This window comes from Heterocephalus glaber, unplaced genomic scaffold (genome assembly GCF_053883595.1).
Source record: "Heterocephalus glaber isolate CG9 unplaced genomic scaffold, H.glaber_assembly_v1.0 deba00001461, whole genome shotgun sequence".
Lineage (NCBI taxonomy): Eukaryota > Metazoa > Chordata > Mammalia > Rodentia > Bathyergidae > Heterocephalus > Heterocephalus glaber.
In genome coordinates, this window is record NW_028258308.1 from 24682662 (window position 1) to 24704171 (window position 21510).

At 38.1% G+C, this 21510-nt stretch overlaps 1 pseudogene; it reads right to left on the reverse strand.

The window, feature by feature from the left end:
* Positions 1-7252: 7252 nt before the first annotated feature.
* LOC101719505 (phosphoribosyl pyrophosphate synthase-associated protein 2 pseudogene) lies at positions 7253-19332 on the reverse strand (annotated as a pseudogene).
* Between the last annotated feature and the right edge of the window lie 2178 nt (positions 19333-21510).

A 21510-nucleotide genomic window follows, 5' to 3' on the forward strand; every position in this document is an offset into this window, starting at 1 on the left:
GGGCCTGGCTCCGGGACGGGCTTGCGGCGCCCGGAGCCCCCGGCGGGACGGGCCCGGGGGCGGCGGCCGGTTGCGCTGCGGCCACTGCGGCCGCCGTGGCGCTAGGTTCCCATCCTGCAGCCAAGAGCCGGCGCGGCGGACTCCAGACTCCTCAGCCGGGCGGTGGCGGTGGCGGTGGCGGTGGCGGCGGCTGCAAACGAGGACTAGGAGGTGGCGAGGGAGGGAGGCGGCGGGAGGCGGCGGGAGGCTGCGCTCCGCCCCCGCCCGTTCCCTCCCCGGCGCAGCCGTGGCGCCCCCCGGCGGGCTTTCTGGGCACCCGGGGTCCTGCGGACGCGCGCGCCTCTCGCCCGGCACCTCGGAGGGCGCCCGCCTTGGCCCGGTTGCCCCTGCTCTTGACCCCTGCTCTTGATTCTGGGTGAGCCGGAGAAAGCGGGGGTTCAGGGCTGCTCGGTGGCCGTCGCTTGGGTGCGGGTCGGGAGCGAGGGCGACCCTCCCGAGGCGCCCGGCGCTCCGATCAGTGGGGAGCGGAACGTCACCCTAGGCGCGGGCACGCGCAGGGCGAGGAAGCCAGGGTGAGCCCCACACTTCCCGGGCCGGGACCCGACCCCGCGTCTGCCCGGGGCCAGCAAGGGAGTGTGTTGCCCACCGCAGGGATGCGCGGCCAGAAAGTCTGTAGGCGCCGAGGCAGCGTCCCTGCAGCCTGCTTGGCAGATGTCTGCTTCAACTTGCGGGCGCCGGCCAACCGGCGGAGGGCAGCGAGGGCGCGGCCAGTTCCGAGCCCGTGGAAGGATTTTGCGTGGCCCTTAGAAACCTGCTCTACTACGCGGACTGGGGCCGAGATGTGCCAGTGAGGGGTCTCGGAGTTGTCTTCTGCATGGGAGGGGCTGCGGAGTGAAGAAGCATGTTGAGTTGTGAATCCAGAGACCGCTAGAGTTAGTAACAGTTTACTTACTCGGAGAATTTTAACTCTTGTTAATGATGTAGCAAGAGCAACCATTCTCATTACCCCTCCAAAGAGCAGGTGGTTCCTTCCGTGTACTCCTCCCCTCTGTTCCTCACTGCAACGTTTTCTTTTGTGGTGAAACTTAGCAGGCAGCTGATTCTAAAGTGGTTGCTAAAAACACTGGAAATGATCCTAACGATAGTTTATGATTGATGAACAGGAAAAAATAAAAATGGTTCTAAAATTTCTTTTTTTTTTCTTCCTGGTTCATTTGATAATGAACTCACCTGATTCCACAGAGAAACACAACAGTGTAATGTATATGAATTATATACATAATTAGTACATATAATAGGCACAAATTTACTTAGCATTAGGGAATATGTATATTTACACTACAGAGCAACCCTATTGGGTGAAATTACCTCATAGTCATGTGTAAAGTTCTAATTAACAGGAATTCAGTCGAATCAATTAAACTGTCGTGTCTTTGGGATTATCTATCCGTAACTGGATTAAACAGCAAGCAAATCTCTCCTAAAATAGCTACATCTCTCTCTCTCTCTCTCTCTCTCTCTCTCTCTCTCTCACACACACACACACACACACACACACACACGCACACACACACACACGCACGCACTTAACTTTTCACTTGTTTAAAAAATGCATAGAAAATACCAGTCAGGTTTAAACCATTGAAATGAGAAAAGTTTTGTCCACTGCATCACTGTATTTTGACATAGCATTTAAATTATTTCTGCATATTCTGTAGGGTAGATTTTTGTAACATAACTTCCTTGGAAGCCTTGGCCTTTCCCATGGAAATCAGTCTTGGATTCCAATCAGAATAAACTAAGGGGGTGGGATGTAGCTCAGTGGTAAAGCATGCTTAGCATGTGTGAGGCCTTGGACCCAATCCCCAGCACCAATAAATGCATAAATAAATAAAACTAAGGACAAGAAGTAGACATCCCTATCAGGATTGAATTTCCTTCCCAGAGATGAGCTACTCAGTGACTGAGGGTAGGTGGAGACTACCAAAGAATAAAAAGGGGTCGAATTCCTCATACAGGACCCCCAGAGAATCTGCTAATTGTGCCTCTTTTGATACCAGACGCTGCAATGCCCTGTGCTGCTCCTCTTCTAACAGCGTCACAGGGCTTTAGGCCAGAAATGGAAGAGCATTCTGCAATTTTCACATCTTCAGCCTTCTGGAAGAAGATGCAGGCATAACATCTTCGATAGAGGCCACATTTTTATCACTCATCTAAAATGTTATTTAATTGTTCATATTTACAAAAATATTTGGACTATTTTAACCTTTTTGCCATTCTAAGGTTATTATTACTAGTGAGTTATGTAAGTACATTCATTCTAAAGAAGGACAGAAAGAAAGAAAAGAAAGGTCTAGTAGAGGAAGAATGATCTCTAAACCCACACAATGACAGGATTTATCTTTACATAGTCTGTAGACAGGCATAAACATGGTCAGGGGCCAATCTCCAGATTCCAGACTTTGATGTGAGTGGGAAGATAACTTTTATTTTTAGGAATAAAAAGCCTTGGATTCTTTCCTCCTTAAAGAAAATAGATGTATACATCAACAGGAAAAAAAACCCCACTAAAGGTCATAGACAATTAAGAAGAAACTTTACTAGAGATGATTTAGAAGTCTCTAGACTCTTCTAGAGTCTTTAGAGTAGTTTAGAAGTTTACTAGAGAAGCTTGTAGAAGTTTCAACTCACCAATTTGAAGTTAGTCAATATTTATAAGAAATTGTGGGTTTCATATACAACTATGATAAAATGAATATGGCCACTTATGGAGAAGAGAGTCCACCACAACAAAGGAGGGAAAGGGTAACACCAAGGGAAAGAAGAGAGAAGGGGCAGCCAGGCAAGAGGAGGGTGAAGGACACAGCTGAGAAGGGAGAAGAGCCCCTCACCTGGTCCACCCAGGTTCTAATCATAACTCCATCCTTAATAGGTCTCTGCTTTGATACTCCATCCACTCACAAGTTTATCTAAGTCATTCACCTATCAAAAATTTAAAATTTCTTTGTTCAGATCCTACTCGCATGAAGAAACCATCACCCCCTTCCTCTTCCTCCAGCTCATTCCCCGATTCATCAGTACCCAAACTTTAACTCTTGCTTCCATGGTTAGTTAATACTACAAATCATCCTCCTACTTCTACATCCAGATTAAAATTTTCACTTACTTCCTTGCCAAGTACGAATTGAGATACAAATTTCAACCAAGCCCAGGGAGCCATGGACTCACCTTGTCTGTAGGGAGGATAGACCTCCATTAATGGTAGCTGTGCCAACCTCATCTCAGCCTTTTAGCCACACCATCTACCCTTATTGAATTTATTAGATCACTTACTTGATATTTACTCCCTCCTTTTGGAAGAGAAACCGCATAATAAGAAATTACTTTTGAAGTATAAAGTCAATTTTATTGCTCTCGGATATGTGAAAGATTGTGTAGATGCTGCCAATAGAGTGTGGTACTTGACAAATTTTAGAAGGATTAGAAGGAATGAAGCTAAGTTATAATCTACTCTTATTCACTCAAGACTCTCATCCTTATTAGACATACCTGCAAAAATGCTGCTAGATTCTCTTTCATTCTTTTTCTTTTTTTCCATTTTCTTTGTTAGTGCATGTTTGCAGTCCATAATGTTTACATTCCCTGTGTGGAGTTGGTATATAACACATCTTAATTTCTTTTTTTCATCCCCTTTCCCTTCTCTCCCTCCCTTCTTATCACTTTTTTGGGAAAAAAATTCCTTAAAAGCCAGAAATCTATGATATCAGCAACTCATGTTTTCACATTTATGAGGGATAAAGTTATTCTCTGTGGGAGAATAGCATGACCAAACCACATGTTTCTGGACACATGTAAAATAAAAGCTGTCTTAGAGATCTTACTTTAGGGAATGTGGGAATGAAATAATCTTTAGACATGGTTTGGCTTTCAAAGATCTATGTTTGAAATTAACCCTGAATGGAAGTGCATAGAGTGAAAGATAATTTTAAAGGCCTAAGGATGTTTCACTGTATAGTTGATTGGGTTAAAACATTGGAAAATTTGTAAAGTGGGGCAAATCGGCAGACTTTGCCTTTCAAGCTTGCTTTCTACCAGAGTGTTACTGTATTCTGTCACTAGATGGCAGGCGCACACCAAGCAGTGCAGGTCTCCTGACATTTTTATAGATTAAATAGCATCAACCATGAATTTAACCAAGGCAATTATAAATTATAATTAATGATCAATTACATATAATTATAGCTAATTACAATCATGTTATAATTATACAGTTTTATATTATACTGACTAATGATTAATAAAAATATCAACTATTCAGGGAGTTAAAGAAAAAAATCCTGTATAGCAAATCATTCTGACTTTGCTCTCATTTATTTACAGTTTGAACTGAAGTTAACCTTTCTGAAAATAAATTGGAATTTATATTGAAATATTTTTGCCTACCCTAAATGGGAAGGGGCAGAGTCCATGAATTCAAAAGGTGGAGTTTTTAGAGGTGATACAATGGCACCAGTTTAATATGAAATTATTAGAAGCAGTCACTTTGGAGTTGAGAGCTCTTGGCCAGCAGTGACCAAGGACAACAGAATCCTTCAGGACAGTGGCAAATGTCCAGCGGTGTGAAGGCCAACAGCAGAATCCTAGACAGACTCTTCTTGATGGCAGCCTCTTGGCCATGCACCTGCTTCCTTTGTTCCAAGCTTGAATCTTCAGGCATTTGACTCTGTGGGGTGCCTGCATACCTGCAGAAACTGTTTTTTTCTGTAATTCAACTACAGTTGACTTGTGCTTGCAACTTGGGCACAATTTTAATTCCGTTCTCCATCTTATTTTTTTTCTTAAATTCTTTTATTGGTACATTTTAGGTATACAGTACATTTACATTCTTCATTGGGAACTTGTACCTTTACGTGATGTATCTTGGTTCTTATTTTTTCCCCATTCCCCTGCCTTCCCTTCAACCCCTCCACCCTTCCCTATTTACAAAGACATTTTTCCTTTTCTCGTATTTTTTCCTTTCCCATTCCTTTCCCCTACCCCTCCCACTTCCCCTGCCCCTTTAGACCTTTTCTTCCTATTTCACATTATCAATTATTAATTTTAATCCTTATTTACACTTTCAGTTTCTCACACCAGAGAAACTATTTGGTATTTACATATGTGTCATATTTATTTCACTTAAGAGTATTGCCTCAATGTGCATCCATTTAGCTATAAATGTCTCTAGTCTCTCATTCTTTATGGCTGAGCAGTACTCCACTTTATTAAAAAAACCACATCTTCTTTATCCAGTCTCCAGTTGATCAGCACTTGGGCTGTTTCCAAGCTTTAGCTATCACAAACTGTGCTGCTATAAACATGGGTGAGCATATATCACTGTGGTATGATTCTTTTAATTCTTTTGGGAAGATACCCAGTAGAGGAATAGCTGGGTCAAATGGGACCTCCAATCCTAGTTTTTTGAGGTATCTCCTCACTTAGCAGGTTTTAAAAGTTCATCTATGTTGTAGCATCTGTCAGCACTTCTTCCTTTTATGGCTAAATAATATTCTGTTATATGAATGTACCATATTTTGTTCAAACACTCATCACCTGATGGCTATCTGGGGTGTATCCATCATTTGGCTACTGTGAAGAATGTTGCTATGAACATTTGTGTACAAGTTAAAACAGCCACTTTTAATTATTTTGACCTAGGAGTGGAATTGCTGAATTACCTAGGTGGTAATTGTAGGTTTAACTTGTTGAGAAACACCAAACTTTTCCACAGTGGCTGCCACATTTTATAATTCTCCCAGCAATGTATGAGGGTTTGGATTTCTCCACATCCATGCCAATAGTTATTTTATGATTCAAAAAATTATAGCCATCTTGGTATGAAGTGATATTACATTGTGGATATACTTTGCATTTCTCTAGTGACTTTTGATACTGAGCATCTTTTCATATGCTTGTTGGCAATTTGTATGTTTTCTTTGGAGAAATATCTATTTAAGTTTTTTGTCCATTTTTGGTTGTATTTGTCTTTTTGTTGTTGAGTCGTGGGTTCTTTACACATTCTGAATACAAGACCCTGATATTCAAGATATGCAAATATTTCCTCCCACTCTGTTCTGCAGGCTGTCTTTTCACTTTCTTGATACTGTCCTTTGATTCATGAAATTCTTTACTTTTATGAAATCCAATTTACTTTCTCATTTTTTGCTGGTGCTTTTTCTGTAATGTCTAAACAATCCACTGTAGTTCCCTTCATGAACTACATGAAGATATATGCCTGTATTTTCTTCTAGGAGTTTTATAGTTTGAGACTTTACATTTAGGTCTTCAACTTACTTCAAATTAATTTTTATATGGGATGTGGCATGGGTCCAATCTTATTATTTTGCATGTAGATATTCATTTTCTCAGCAACATTTATCAAAGACATTCTTCTTTCTCTTTTGAATAGTATTGGCATTCATGAGAAAATCACGTGACCATAGATGTTTGTGTCTGTTTCTGTACTGTTAATTCTCTTCACTAATCCATATATCTATCTTTTACCAGAACCCCACAATTTTGATTGCAAAGCTATTTGGTGGCTTTACAGTAAGTTTCAAAACCAAGAAGTGTGAGTCCTTTGAGTTTGTTCTATGTTTTCATGACTGTGAATTGCTAGATTAGTTTTTCCATTCTTGCAAAAAGACACCATTGGAATATCAATAAAGATTTTATTAAATATGTAGAGTTCCTTGGCAAGTATTACCACTGTAGCATTTTCTTCCAATATACATGGTTTCCCATTTGTTTCAGGTCATCTTTAATATCCTTCAGTGATGGTTTACTGTACCTCCTTTGTTAAATTTATTTCTAAATGTTTTATTCTTTTTGGTTATATTGTAAATGGAATTTAAAACAAATTTTCTTTTGTATTACTAAGTAATAATCTATAGAAATATAACTAATAATTGTGTATTGATCTTGTATCCTGCAACATGGCTGAATGCATTTATGAGAATTTTTTTCCTGGATTCCTTAGGATTTACTCTCTCAAATATCATCTAATCTGTGAATAGAGATGAGTTTAATTGTTCTTTTCTGTTCTGGATAACTTTTACTTCTTTTTTTAAGTCCCAGCACAATGATCAACAGAACTCGAAAAAGTAGGAGTCCTGTCTTTTTCTAATCCTGAATGCAAAGCTTTCATTGTTCACCACTGCATGTGATGTTAACCGAGTATTTTTCATAAATGCCCTTTATTGGATTGGGAAATTTCTTTCCTAGCTTCCAGTTTGTTGGGTATTGTTTTCTTGAGAAGGTATTAGATTTTTACTGCAGTTCTTCTGAGCTCTTCCAAAATAGAAAAGAAGGAATACTTCCTAAGTCACTGTAATAGTCCAGCATTACTCTGTCTTCCCCAGGTCCAACTCTTCTGTCCTTCACTCCTCACTGGAGCTGAAATCCCAGGTGGATCCCCAGGATGTGCTTCTCCGGGACCAGCTGGAGCCTCTTGAGCCCTCTGACACAGAGCCCCGGGGTGAGAAGATTGTAGAATGGACCTCTTAGATGAGGCTGGAGACTTGGCCACGATGACTGCATTCCTGTAATCTGGGATCTCTTCTTGAATGTACTGTAAGAGAAAGGGTGATGCTCTTAAATTGTCAACAGGAATATTGAAGAAGCTCTGGATTTCCTTCTGGTGTAAATCCATAGTAATAAGATGAGTTAGACCAGCTTTGCACATCATGGAAGCCAGCAATTTAGAGACAATGGAGCCTCTTTTTCTCATGTTGCACTGTTTGCTGTAAGGAAAGTAGGGGATCATGCTGATGATGCTCTTGGCACTAGAGGTTTTACATGCATATACCATAATCAGGAGCTCCATGATAGCAGTGTTCACATCCTTTGAGATGGTCTGGATGATGAAAACATCTTTGCCCCTCACAGATTCTTGAATTTGTACTCTTGTTTCTCAGTTAGGTTCCTGGTAAACCTTCACTTTGCCCATCTCTACCCCCAGCCACTCGGCAATTTTCTTTGAAAGTTCCATACATGATGAATTAGAATTTGCTGAAAACAACACCAGACCTCCTTTGGTTATGTTCACCTTGGTTTCCAATTCAGGTGGTGCCACACAAATATCCCTTTCTAGGTTTTCCAATTCTGAGCCTAACCCAGCCCCACTGCAGCCTCAGCTGCAGAAGGAAGAACATGCCTGGTCTCCAGACCATGTCTCTAGCAGCAAAATGGCAACCCCAGGGTTCCATCTCATTTCTTGAAGGGTCAGTTTCAGCTCACGAAGACTGAGGCCTCACGAGAAATAGGATGCCTCATGAGAAATAGGACCCTCCAGTCACACTCTCCAGACTTCACTATCTAATAAGAAAACCAGGGCCGGGGATTTAGTTCAGGGGTTTCGCTGTCTGCTGCGCAAGCACAAGGACCCAAATTTGATCCCTGGTACCAAAAAAAAAAAAGAAAGAAAACCAATGAAAGCAACAGAAAAATTTAGTTCCTCAGTTATAGGTACATTTCCAATGTCCACTGAGCACAAGTGGCTAATGGCAACCATACAGGACAGTGCAGATGGGCATTTCCATCATTGCAGGAAGTTGTGTTGGAAAGAACTGACTTGACATCTTATTTTTGTCTGCATATTCATAACACAGGCTTTATATGTGTATATTTATGAAACAAAAAGTCTCCTAATGATACCTCTACTGTTTTATATGAACAAAAATGAGAGGGTATAGGAAGTTGAGGACAATTTTAGGTTTATGGTATTAAGAGCTTTTCTTTTTTTCCTTTAAAGATGAGTGTAGAGTAAGGAGCCAGGTGGATAATAACGGAGATAACTATAGATTCTTGAACCCAAGGTTTATGTACAAATGAATATTTTCAAAGCATATGAAAGAAGAAACTTATCAGAACATAGTAGTATACTCAAATTCATATGCATAAAGCTAAATATTGGATTTAGATTTTAAACCAACAATACTTGGAAATGAAGCCTTTTTGGGTTACTCCAGCCTTGAGGGACAGAATGGTCTGTTTTCAACCTGTGGCCATCAGGACACTTTCTGTTCTTTTGGCTGAGCAGATAATCCCTGGGGCACCTGGAAAATAGCTGGTTAAATTTAGCTCTGCTGCTGTCAAGTTGTAGGCTAGATCAGTCACGCTGTGTTTTCTTAATGGCAGATGTGGGAGGAAGTAGAGTGAGAGTGTTCTGCACAAACCCACATTGGCTCTGGTTCAAGGCATCTTCTCTTGGGGTGGTCAGGAAGAGGAAGAAGAAAGAAAAAAATAGGAAGAGAAAAGGGAAAGAAAAGCGAAAAATGATTTTTTAAATGTTTAATTTTAATAAATATTTCCAAGTGTTGTCAAAGACAACACTTACAACACTCACGCTCACATTACAATTTATAATTGCAGAAGAAAAAAATTCTAACCAGAGGCTCCCACTATTGGTCTTCGAAGAGAGGAGGAAAAATAAATAAATTTTGTGTGTGTTTATTGTTTTGTTTTGGTTTAGATTTGGGATTTTTGAGATAGGGTCTTGCTATGTAGTTCAGGCTGACCTTGAGTTCACTGTGATCCTCCTGCCTCAGCCTCCTGATTGCTGGGATCACAGATGTATGCCACCATGCCCAGCTCAGAATAAATATTTAATCATGACATTTAACAGAAAAGGCATATTGGCTTTGGACTTATAGTTGAAAAATTTTGATCATCAAAGATTGTTCCATCCATTAGAATTTATCCATTGTAAATTATTTCCTGTAGGTCAGAGTTTCAGAGTCTATAATTATTTCAAATTATACTTAAACTCTCCATATTCTGAATTTCTTTGGATTCTTTCCCTTTTGTTTGCTCATATTTCAGTCTTTGATAATGCTGGGTTGGTTGTGAAATGTCAAAAACTTGTATATCTGGAGTAGGAGACAACGTGTTTTGGTTTTTCAGACACAATGTAGTTGTTTTGTGTTCAGAATCCAAATGATTACAGATTTTGGATTTTATACCTTAACAAAAGAATAGGTTGGGTGGTACATTTTTATTCTTTTAACCTTTGTCTTTAATTCAATAAAATATTAAACACAACATTTTTAACTTCCAGGAAGCAGAAATGATTTGAGAATTTGGTATAGTCACTTTGTGAATTATTGAAAAGATGTTAATTATAATGTAGAAATTATACAGTTCTGAAAGGCAAATTGTACTTTATATGTGATGTGATAATAAAACTTTTCTAGTGGTAAACAATAGTGACTACTTCTAATTATCAAAATTTATAATGGCACAATGTATCTAAAAGTGTCCCTTGATTTAACATAATTGTTTTATGGGTTTTTTTTGCCTATTAGTCTGGCTGTTAATCTGTATGTATGATAATTAACTTTATAAGGACTTATAAGAGAAAGACATGAATCTGATGCTGGCAAAATGGAAGAGGGGAAGAGAAAAAAGAATTGAAATGTGTTATGTAGATGTACCAGTTCTGTAAATGAATGTAATCATGGACTGCAAACATGTACTAATAAAAATTTTTAAAAGGAAAAAAATTTATAATAGCATCTTGAGATATACATACATATGAAGGCAAATTTCAATGATACTAAAAGATTAATATTCTGTAATTTTGTTAAATATAGTGAGCACTGCAATTAATTATGTTGCCTCAGTTATATGTTGCCTGGAATAAAATACCTAGTTTGCCTAGAAGTATTAGGTTTTTAATTAAAAATCAGTTATAATTACCATCCCTACAAAACAGCTAGTTTTTAAAAAATCGGAAACCTACCAAGCCTACTTAAATATGAAGAACTTTTTAAGACTTCTGCAGTGTAGTGTATTATTTAACACATTTATTGCTTACCTGCTTTGTGCCCAGCTATTCAAATTTAAAAAACAAGGTCTGTAGCATCAAGGAGTTGGTGGACCAGTGAGGAGGCAGGTGTGCAAATGCTTTCAATAATAAGATAAATGCACATTGTACACTGGCAACAAAAGGGAAGTGACTTAGTGTGCCTGGAACAGTCAGGAAAATTTTCAGAGAAATCTGGAATTTGTGTGAAAGCTTAAAGGTGAAGTAGTAGCGTTTTCACTGTGGAGAAATGGATGGTTTTCTTGCACAGAGAATTTCTTCTCTCCTTGAAGGAAAGGGGATGTATCAGGTCAGTCAAGTCAGAAAAGCTAGAACCAGTACTTTCAATGGGAGAACTTTAATAAAAAAAAAATTAAGAAGTGTTGGAACAATCAAAAGAGAAACCAGGGTGTGAGGTGAAACAAATGCAAGATTAACAGCTGTAGGAAGTCACAACATTCCTGGGACCGGATGAACTAAGGGAAGGGGCTGTTACTGAGCTCAAGGTGATGGGCACCTGATGAATTCTGGGGACTGTGGAGGTGATTTAGTCACTGCTGGAGATGAGCTTCAGGGAGAGTAAGGGAGAGAACACAAATGTACCTGGAAGGCAGATGGCAAGGGGGCCAGGGAAGAACAGTTTTCAGAGAGCAGTGCCTTGTATAGCAAAGCAAAAGCAAGATGATAAATAATCTAAGACCAAAGAGACAACTAGTCAACACAAAGGAGCTTAGCGAACAGTACAAGTTAAGTTAGGTGTCATCTCATTAAAATAAGACAAATAGGCTTTATTGGCCGTTTAAAGGAGTTTGAATTTTACTCAAAAGTCATTAGCTTTCAAATAATTTTAAGGAGGAGAATGAAAATTTAAGTTTAAGAATGAAAATCTAAATTTAAATTAGTTCTGAAAGTAAATAAAGTCAAGAGGCAGAAAAACAAATAGTGTGGGACCTCTTATGCAGTTGAAGGAAAACAAAATCTTTTACTGACACAATGACAAAGGGGATGGAAAGGAGGGGATAGATTCTTTAAAAGGCCCAAGTAGATAGGTATGTAAATGACAGGAAAAGCAGACTGCAAAAATTTTGGAGTCTGCAGAAAGGAAATCCAGGATAAGGGCCTAGGAGATGAACGGGTGATGCCAATCCACAGGGCCCACAGTCAACTAAGGAAGAACAAAGTCTTTGGCTGCCACATATACCATTAACTATAACTTTCCTGAAAATGTTACTTCAAAGTCAGATGCATTAAAGAGACAGGGAATTAAGAAGGAATGGTTATTTATTTCTGCTTCCTATTCCATTCAGATGATAATTTAGGTTACATCTTAAGTTTTCTTTGGGGATTTTATCCTTCAGCTATTCCTTCAAGTGCCTTTCATTTGGTTTGGTTTGTTTAGCACAGTGATTTAGGGTTAGGGCTGAAGCTTTGAAAAAAAATGATTTAGTTATCCCACCCTTTATTATATATTTTACTAAAAGAATATTAAATATTCAAATTTATTAAGTATTCTAGTATAAAAGATCTAACCTAGAAAAAGTAGAAGAATCACTTAGGGACTAAGATACTGTGGTGTTTTGAGAAAGACAAGTTACCATGACAATTATTCATCGTGCAGGACTGTTCTGAGCACTGCAGTTCATTCAGCATCTCTGGACCCTTTGTTTATGAAATGACAGAACCCTTTCCCAGGGATTATCACAAACAAAACCATTCTTTCCCTAGGTGGGGAGATTTGGGAAGACAGTATCATCTTCCAGACAACCACAGTTAGACTAAAGAATGGTACAGAAGTTCCATTTTAAATAGACAGTGGTGGGTGAGATTATTTTTACCATAATGTTCCCTCATATGGAAAAAGTACATTTATGTCAATTATGTAATGGAACACTCTCATTTGGAAGAACATGGAATCTGTTTTCTGAAACATTGAGAAGACAAAGTTTTACCATATTTGTCCTGCAAAGTTATCTTTCAGGCTAGATATTTAGAAATACAGCTGAACTCCCTGCATTACAGTTTGTTTTTCCACAGGGAGGTTGCAATAGTAAAGTTTGAATTTGAATAAGAATTTGAAAATATCCACTTTTATAGCTCTTACTTGAATGTGGATAATTTTATCGGGAAGTTCACTAGTGTATCATTAAAAATGTCCTGCTGAAAAAAAAAATGTCCTGCTTCTGCCTGCCTTGCAAGCACAAGGACCCGAGTTCAATCCCTGGTACCAAAAAAAATAGAACTTAAAAATAAATAAATAAAATGTCCTGCTAGTTTGGAAACTGTCTATCTTTACATAAACCTTAGATGAACTATGTACATCTAGATTCAGAATCAATTTGAATTACCATGACTTAAAACTCAGGCAGTCTGTGTCTAAAGGTGAAATTATCCATAACTAGTATAAAACCTAAACATGGTTTTATGAATATTTTGATGCCACTATACATTCTTCAAACATTGCTGATGCCAATTTTTAATATAAAGATGTAAATTGTATGCAGTAACTTTGGAATCATCTCACCAAAGTAGATCATCCTCCAGCTATTTTAAATAAACCCCTGCAATGGATATTTATATTTGTACTTCCAGATCCACTCTCAATCCATTGTTGTGTTATTTGAGACTCACCTTTGCAAAGGATCACAAGGAGTCTTTTGCACTCTTGTTTCCAGTTGGCTCAATCAGTGGGAGACAAGCAGGGTTAGAGGGCCAGATAGTAATGTAGGGGTGTCTGTTCCTTCTTCCCTATCCTGACACTGAAGACCCTAGCTTCTGTGAGAAAGTCACTGTCACCCTTTGCGCCTTAGTCCTGGGATGGAGTGGGGGCTGATCTCAATACCCTGTTGGTTTCTTTTAATTAAATTCTTCTCAAAGGATTAAAATTTTTGAGTGTGTCATTTCTCCTGACTCATTGCTAACATATAACACCCTATAGACTATCTGTAAATTTGAGTATAGGTGATTTTTTGCTACATAGAAAAAGTGCCTGCTGAATCCTTATTTAGAAACTATTATCTTGATTATCTCTTTTAAGGTAAAAATAACAGAATTATAAGTAGCAGAACAATACATAACAGATAAATAACAAAATTTGGAAACAAAAACTTCCCAAAATTTCCAGAATTAGCACAACCATTGCTACTATTTTGTTTTACTGTATTTCCATATAATGTGAATATATAAGTATATACATGATTTTGTATTCTCATAAATATTTAATCACTTTTTTCATGTTATTATACAGAACAATTTAAATAGCTGCCCAATATTCCATTCTGTAGCAGTACTGTAATATATTAAACATTGTCCTCTTGCTAGTTAGGTATTTTCTAATATTTCACTGGTATAATATGACATAAATATCTTAGCTTATATAGCATTTCATTTATATTTTGTTGATGTTTTTGGATAGGGTCCTAGAAAAAAAATTAAATCAAAGAGTCTGTGAGGGTTAATCTTGTCAACTTAATTGGATTGAGAGATGCCTAGGAAATTAGTACAGCACACTTCTGGATGTGTCTGGGAGGTGTTTCTAGAGATGATTAGCATGTCGGTCAGTGAGCTGAGTGGGGAAGACTAGCCCTGAAAGTGGATGGCACTGTCCAGTAGTCAGGAGGAAGAGAAAGTCCACCAGGGCCTGCAAGCTGGATTCTTCTTAAAGGATTGCATCTTTCAGTGCTACCATCACCTGTGGACATCAGGCCTCAGCTTCTTCAGGCTTTCAACATGGACTTATATTCACCCACTCTCCAGGAGGCTTCCAGGCCTGAAGCCCCAGGTTGGAGCTGCATCCTTGGCCCCTCTTGTTCTGAGGCTTCCTTAAACAGCTGCTGGTTTCTCTAGGTCACCAGCATGCAAATGGCCTTTGTGGGACTATCCAGCCTCTGATCCTGTAAGCCAACCTAGTAAATCTTTTGTAAATACGTATATATACATATATATATATATATATATATATATATATATATATATATATATATATATACACTACTGGTTCTGTTCCTCTCTAGAATCCTGAAGAATAAAGAATCCAACAGTTTGAAAAACTGTGCAGCTGTTTATACTTCTCCTTTCAAGTAGTGGAGGCTAATTCCCCTCTACTCAAATGTTGACTGGACTTAGTGTCTTAGTTCTTTCAAAAACTGGGTAGCTTATAAGTAACAGAAATTTCTTTCAGTTCTGGAGGCAGAGAAATTCAAGATCCAAGTGCTGGTAGACAGGGTGTCTGGTGACAGCTACTTTCCTGTTTCTAGAAGGAACCTTTTGGCTGTGTTCTCATATGGAGTAATGGGCAAACAAGCTTTTAGGCCTCTTATGGGGGCACCCCATTCATGAGAGCTCCACCTTTATGACTTAATTACTTTCCAAAGGCGCTGCCTCCTAACATTATCACCTTAGGGATTGGGAGTTCAACATAGGAGTTTTGGTGAGATGAACATTCTGACCATAACACTTAATGACTAACTTCTAATAAACACAATAAAGTAGAATTGATGGTGGGTAATTTCAAAGACTAAGTCAAGAAAAGATACTGTCTCTTACATTACTTGATCAGAGAGAAGCTAGCTGCCATTTCATGAGCAGCCCTATGGAGAGGCCAGTGTTGCAAAGGACAGAGGGCCTTTGAAAGTTTCAGCCACTGTTCAGAAGACAGTAGTCCTAGCTGACAGCATGTTTGCAACCTCAGAGAGATCCTGGGCCAGAATGACCTAGTGAAGATGCTCCTGATTTAGAAATTTTGTGACACAATAAATGAGTTCTGGGAAAATTTTTTATGCACAATAGATAGTACAGCAGCAAAGGACTTATTATTTTGTACCATTTGTCTAACTAGGTTAAAATATGAAGTACTTAGTGAGCATCCCAACTCCTCTTTGTTAATCACAGCAAATTACTGCCACTTACGACACATGGAAAGAGCCCGTGAGAGACATAGGGAAAACAAAGAGGAAGAGAAAAGAAGGGAAAAAATAAAAAAAGAAAAGGGAATAAGTTGCAAGATGGACATGGGAAATGTAACTATATCCTATCAGTGGTGGCGAACCTATGGCATGTGTGCCAGAGCCGGCTGTTTGTTATCATTGAAAACTCGAAAAGATTTGCCATCTTCTGCACAGCCCTGGTGTGACCTGAAGTGATCAGGAGTAGAGTCCCTTTTTACTTTCAAAAGTTAGCTCATTTGAATGACAAATTATATGTCCCTTTATAGGCCAATATCTTGGCCGTCTATCAAGTTTTCTGTTTTAATGTTGCATTCTCCCCCAATGCCTCATGCCCAATCCTGTGGAGCTGTCTAGAGCATTTTCTCAGGGGTTTAAATTTCCCACCATACCACAGGCTCTCACTAGCACTCTTTTCAAGAGTTACAAGTCATTGCTCTTCATTGTGCAGCATTCTTGCATCACAGTAAGCAATTGATTATAGAGATTAAGAGCTTGGCTCAGGAATTAGGCAAACACGGGTCAGAATATTGGTTTTCTACTTACCAATATGTGACAGTAGGGGAATTATATGATTTCTTTAAAACTCATATACATGCTGGGAAATATAGTATTATCTAATCTCATCCCTCTTAGGATTGTAGATGATTATAATAGTAGTGACATAAAATTCTTAACATTTGTCTGGAACATTTTATATGCATTATATGATGAATGTGCTAGCTATCAGTATTTATTATTAGAGGAAAAAATATATCATTAAGACCAGAACATCTTAGTTATTAGTATGTGCATTCTACTAGAAAACTCTCATGAATGATTGTGTTTATTAGTTTTGTTAGAATGCAGACATAGTTTAGGAAATATGTTAAGGAATTTTAGAAGTCAAGCAAAGAATAAAAAAGGCAAGCCCTTCAGGCTTGAGATGCCTAACTTTGTTTATTCATTCATTCATTCATTCATTCACTTATCCACTTATTTTTTCAACAAATACTTACTGGTTATCTACTAAATGCCAAGTACTCTATGCTAAGCATAGGACTGAAGAAGACTCTACAAAAAGAAGAAAGCTTTATTTCTACTTCTTAAAGGACAATCCTACATTTAAAAAAGGTATTGTGTGAGAGTATTAAGTAATAAGATGCTTGAAGCCAAATTTAGGAATGTATAGACTCTGTATAATACCTGTTTTTCCAATCATCACATTTTATTTTAAATTAAATTTGAGCAATAGAAACAATTTTCTGCTATTAAAAGAAATATACTGCTGGGGATTTAACTCAGTGGCACTGCACCTGCCTTTCAAGTGCCAGGACCTGAGTTCAATCCCCAGTACCAAAAACAAAACAAACAAATAAAACAAAGAACAAAAATAAATATACTTTAGCTTTTGACTCAAAGTTTTATTTTTTAAAGCAAGAGTAGGAAAATGCAAATTATGTGAACGTGTAATTCGGAATCCTTGAGATAGCTGCAGAAGGAGCTGGCAAGACAGCTTTCCTCTCTTTCTTCTTTTTTTCCCCAGTGGCATTCCTCGTTTCTGTTTTTAGGAGCAAGGAAAACTAGTAGACAAAAATAGTCCTGGGCACATGAACTATATATTTCTCATGCAAAACATAAAATATTCAAGAAACCTAAGGAGTCGCCTGAAATTCAAGAGACTTCAGTAAGTGAAAGTGGTAACAACAATTAAAACATCCCCCCCCCGCCCCCACGGGGTGGAACAAAGGCATATAGGAAATATGTATTGGGTAGGTATTATTTGGTGTTATTTACCAAAAGAAACTGTTAAAAAGCATTTTCTTTCCATTGCTTCTATTCTGCTTTAAAAATGAACTCTATTTTACATTTTTAAATAGTCCATGAAATTTTACATTGTTGTCATCTTAAAGGTCATGTTAACATTGATTACAAATAAGGTGATTCTAAATGAGTGTATTTTAAGTAATAAGAATAACATTTATTAAGTGTTTATTATGTACTAACCTTGGTGCTTTACAGGCAATTTTGTATTTAATTCTCACAACCACCCTATCATTATGTCACTCACACAAATACTGAGGCTGTGAAAGTGTTAACAACCTTGCTTAACTACAAAGTGGTTAGTGATAAAGCTAAGAGTTGAACATAAGGAAGTCTGATTTCAGAACCCATTCTTGGCCACCATGCTATTCTTAATGGATAGGCTAAATGTAGTTCATCTGTTTATACATATTTCCTAATTTATCCTTTTCAAAACAGTTGTATCTGTGTAGATTCTTTTAGTCTTTGCCCATTTCCTCAGTTCTATCTAGCATCCTTTAACTTTATAATTATGCAAGACTACACCTGCCTCCATGATATACTGACTCATTCATTTAGTTGGAAGGTAGAAGCCAAATTGATTTTTAAAACTACCATAGGAACCTAACTGAAAAATTTCATGAATCACCTCAATGAGAAATTGGTACTGGGAAATCAAGTACAGAGAACCTCAGGCAATTTCCTTTTGAAAAATGCTAATTAACTACATATTCATCTTGAATGAAAATGTCTCTCTGCCAATACATTTTATGACAATGAAATACAGGATATAAGCATCATTTTTTGGTGATTTTTAAATAGTTGTCCCTTGTTCTGAGTGTGAGGCTGATGATGTGTATGTACATTCATTACTGAAAAGTGTGCTGACTAATATTCTTCCCATCACTGGGCAAATTAAAGACAACGTTGACATCATTTGTCAGTTCATGCATTATTTTCTTGGCAATTGTTATTCATCATTTCCTTTCCTAATTTTCCTACTATCTGTTTCTTATCATCCTACACTTCTCCAAACTCATACACTCTTGCACAGTGGCCCAAGTTTTCTTATCTTAGGAAGGAACCAGCTGTATAAATTTTAGAGCCAGTACAAAATAAAAATGCAAGGCCAGGGCTGGGGATTTAGCTCAGTGGTGCCACTGCCTGCCTTGCAAATGCAAGGTCTGAGTTCAATCCCCAGTATCAAAAAAAAAAAAAAAAAAAGCAAGGCCATTTCTTTCAAAAAATCAGGAAAAATTGTGGTTGAAGTATTAAAATATAAGGCTTTTCTCTTTCTTCTGTGGTCTCTTGTCATAATGTTTGTTATGTTATTTAATATCACCTTAAATAAGAATGAAAAATTTAAATTATTAGTATGATTTTCACTGTTTATATTGTGCAATGACAGTTTCAAAGGCAAATATAACATTCAACAGCTCCATGGAATCACAGAAATTATATGATATATATTTCATGGCAAGGCATCTTGATGGTGTTATCTCAAGTTGGCCAGAAGAGGCATATACAAGCCAGACTCAGGAAGGTTAAAGAAGGAAAAGAAAAATACAGTATGGAACAAGCTAAGACAATGCCCTGTTGGCCACAGGGACACCTACCAGCTGAGTGCAGGCTCCCACAGGTGCCCTGGGACCCTGTCCCATGACTTAGTCGCACATGTGTTTGTTCAGGTTACCTTTCCGGCCAACTGCTAGACTGATGCACCATGCTCCAGCTGGGGGAGTCCCCCCAGGAATTCAAGTCAGACATCCCTTCTTCCTACAGTCCTGAGGCCTCCTACAAACTGTGAAAAGGCAAGCCCCCAGTGTATTGCAAACTTCAGGCCACAGGCTCTAAGTATTTTTATTAGGGCTGAATGAAAGGCTGATCCCCACTGATTTGTGGTCCTGGTGGCTACCAGCTGAAGCACTGTCAGCCTAGTGCAGGATAGCTGCTACTATGTTCTACCCGAAGACTTGCTGGAATGTGGATGCACTACTGTATTGCTGCCCATATCTGTGTCCAGGCCTTTGCCAGGGGGATGGAGCATGGTGGGAGTAGCTGGGCAGGAATGGGGAGGGGGGATAACATTTTATAAAGGTGTAGATAATACTATATGTCAACTTGATTAGGGCATTTAGTGATCAGATAGGTCAGACATTTTTCTGGGTGTTTCTGGAGGGCATTTTAAAAATGAGATTCATGTTAAAATCAGTAGTCTGAGTAAAGCAGTCTTTGCTAATGGGATGGGCCAAATCCATTCATTTGAAAACCTGTAGAGAAAAAAAAAGCTGAGACTCAGGAGTAAGAGAATTCTGCCCATCTGACTGGCTTCCTATGAAACATTGGCCTCTCCTGGATTTTGAGGCTTGCTTCTATTTGGCCTGGACTATTCAACCTCCTAGTTCTCAGGCTGTAAGTCCCAGACTGAAATGAAAACAGTAACTCTCCTAAGTCTCCAACTCACCTTGAAGGTCTTAGGATTTGTTAGCCTTCATCATCGTGGGTCGATTCCTTATAATAAACCTCCTTCTCTCTGTTTCTCTAGAGAAAGCTATCTAGTGGTATCAGTTCATTCCAAATTAATTTATAATTTTAATGATTCCAATAAAAACCTTATTTGAAGGATTATCAAACAATCCTATTATTAGGATTGCTTTAGTTATTATAAAATAATCCTAAAGTTTCTCTGAAAAGATAAGTAAAAATACTTCATAAAAATTTTTAAAAAGAGGAATTTAGGTATGAGCTATTGAAGACAAAGATAGATACTAGTCTTATGGAATATTAAAACATGTTATAAAGCTAAAGTAATTAAGTAATGTGGTTACAAGAATAATCAGACGGTTCAAATGTAGACAACAGCTTCTTACTCTCTCTCCTCTTGTGAATAGTATAGGTTGAGTATCCATTACCTGAAATGCTTGGGCCCAGCAGTGCTATGGATTTCTGTTTTTGAATCTTAGAATGCTTGTGTGTACATGTCTCATAATGATATACTTGGGGATGGGACCCAAGTGTAAGCACTCAATTTATTCATGTTTTATATATGCCTTACTGGCATAACCTGAAGGCAAATTTACAAGATATTTTTGGTGCACAATCATTTCAACTGTAACCCACCAAGTGAGATGAGGTGTAGAAGTTTCTATTTGTGGTATGGATTAAAAGCAATGGAGAAAATAGTAAATAAAAAGATCACTTCTAAATACATATATAAATCAAACTCAAATAACAGAGAAGAATATTTGCAACTCAAATGACAAGTAACCTATATATTTAAAACACAGAGACTGAATAGATTTAGAAAAACCCAAAAGACTTCAATATATGTGACAAAGGACATGAATATATAATCCATAAATAATACAAATCTCAATGGTAAGCAAACAAAGTATTAGTAACAAAGGAGTTTCTAGCTTCTGGTAATGGTAGAACTGCTTAATTTAACTAACCCTCCTGTGGAGTAATTATATGGTCCACTTTCTCCCCAGTGAGAATATAAGGATTCAGGAATCAAGGGCAGGAAGAGAGAACGGCTTCTCCAACTATTACACCAGCCTTAGTTTGTTCTTGCTGCTATAACAAAATAGGGGAGAATGGGTAATTTATAAGCAACAGAAATTTATTTCTCACAGTTCTGGAGGCTGGAAAGTCCAAGACAAGTGGCAACAGATTCAGTGTCTGAGGAGGACTTGCTCTCTGCTTCCACAATGGTGCCCTATTGCTATGTCCTCACATGGTGGATGGGATATACAATTTCTTTGCACTTTTTAAAAAAAGTAAGGGCACTAATCCCATTTATGATGACTCCACACTCATGACTTAATCATTTCCTAAAGATCCCATCTTTTAATATTACCATATTAACAATTACATTTCAACATATGAAATTGGAGCGGGGACCCAATATTCAGTCACAGCAATGCTTAAACTCTTTATAAAATG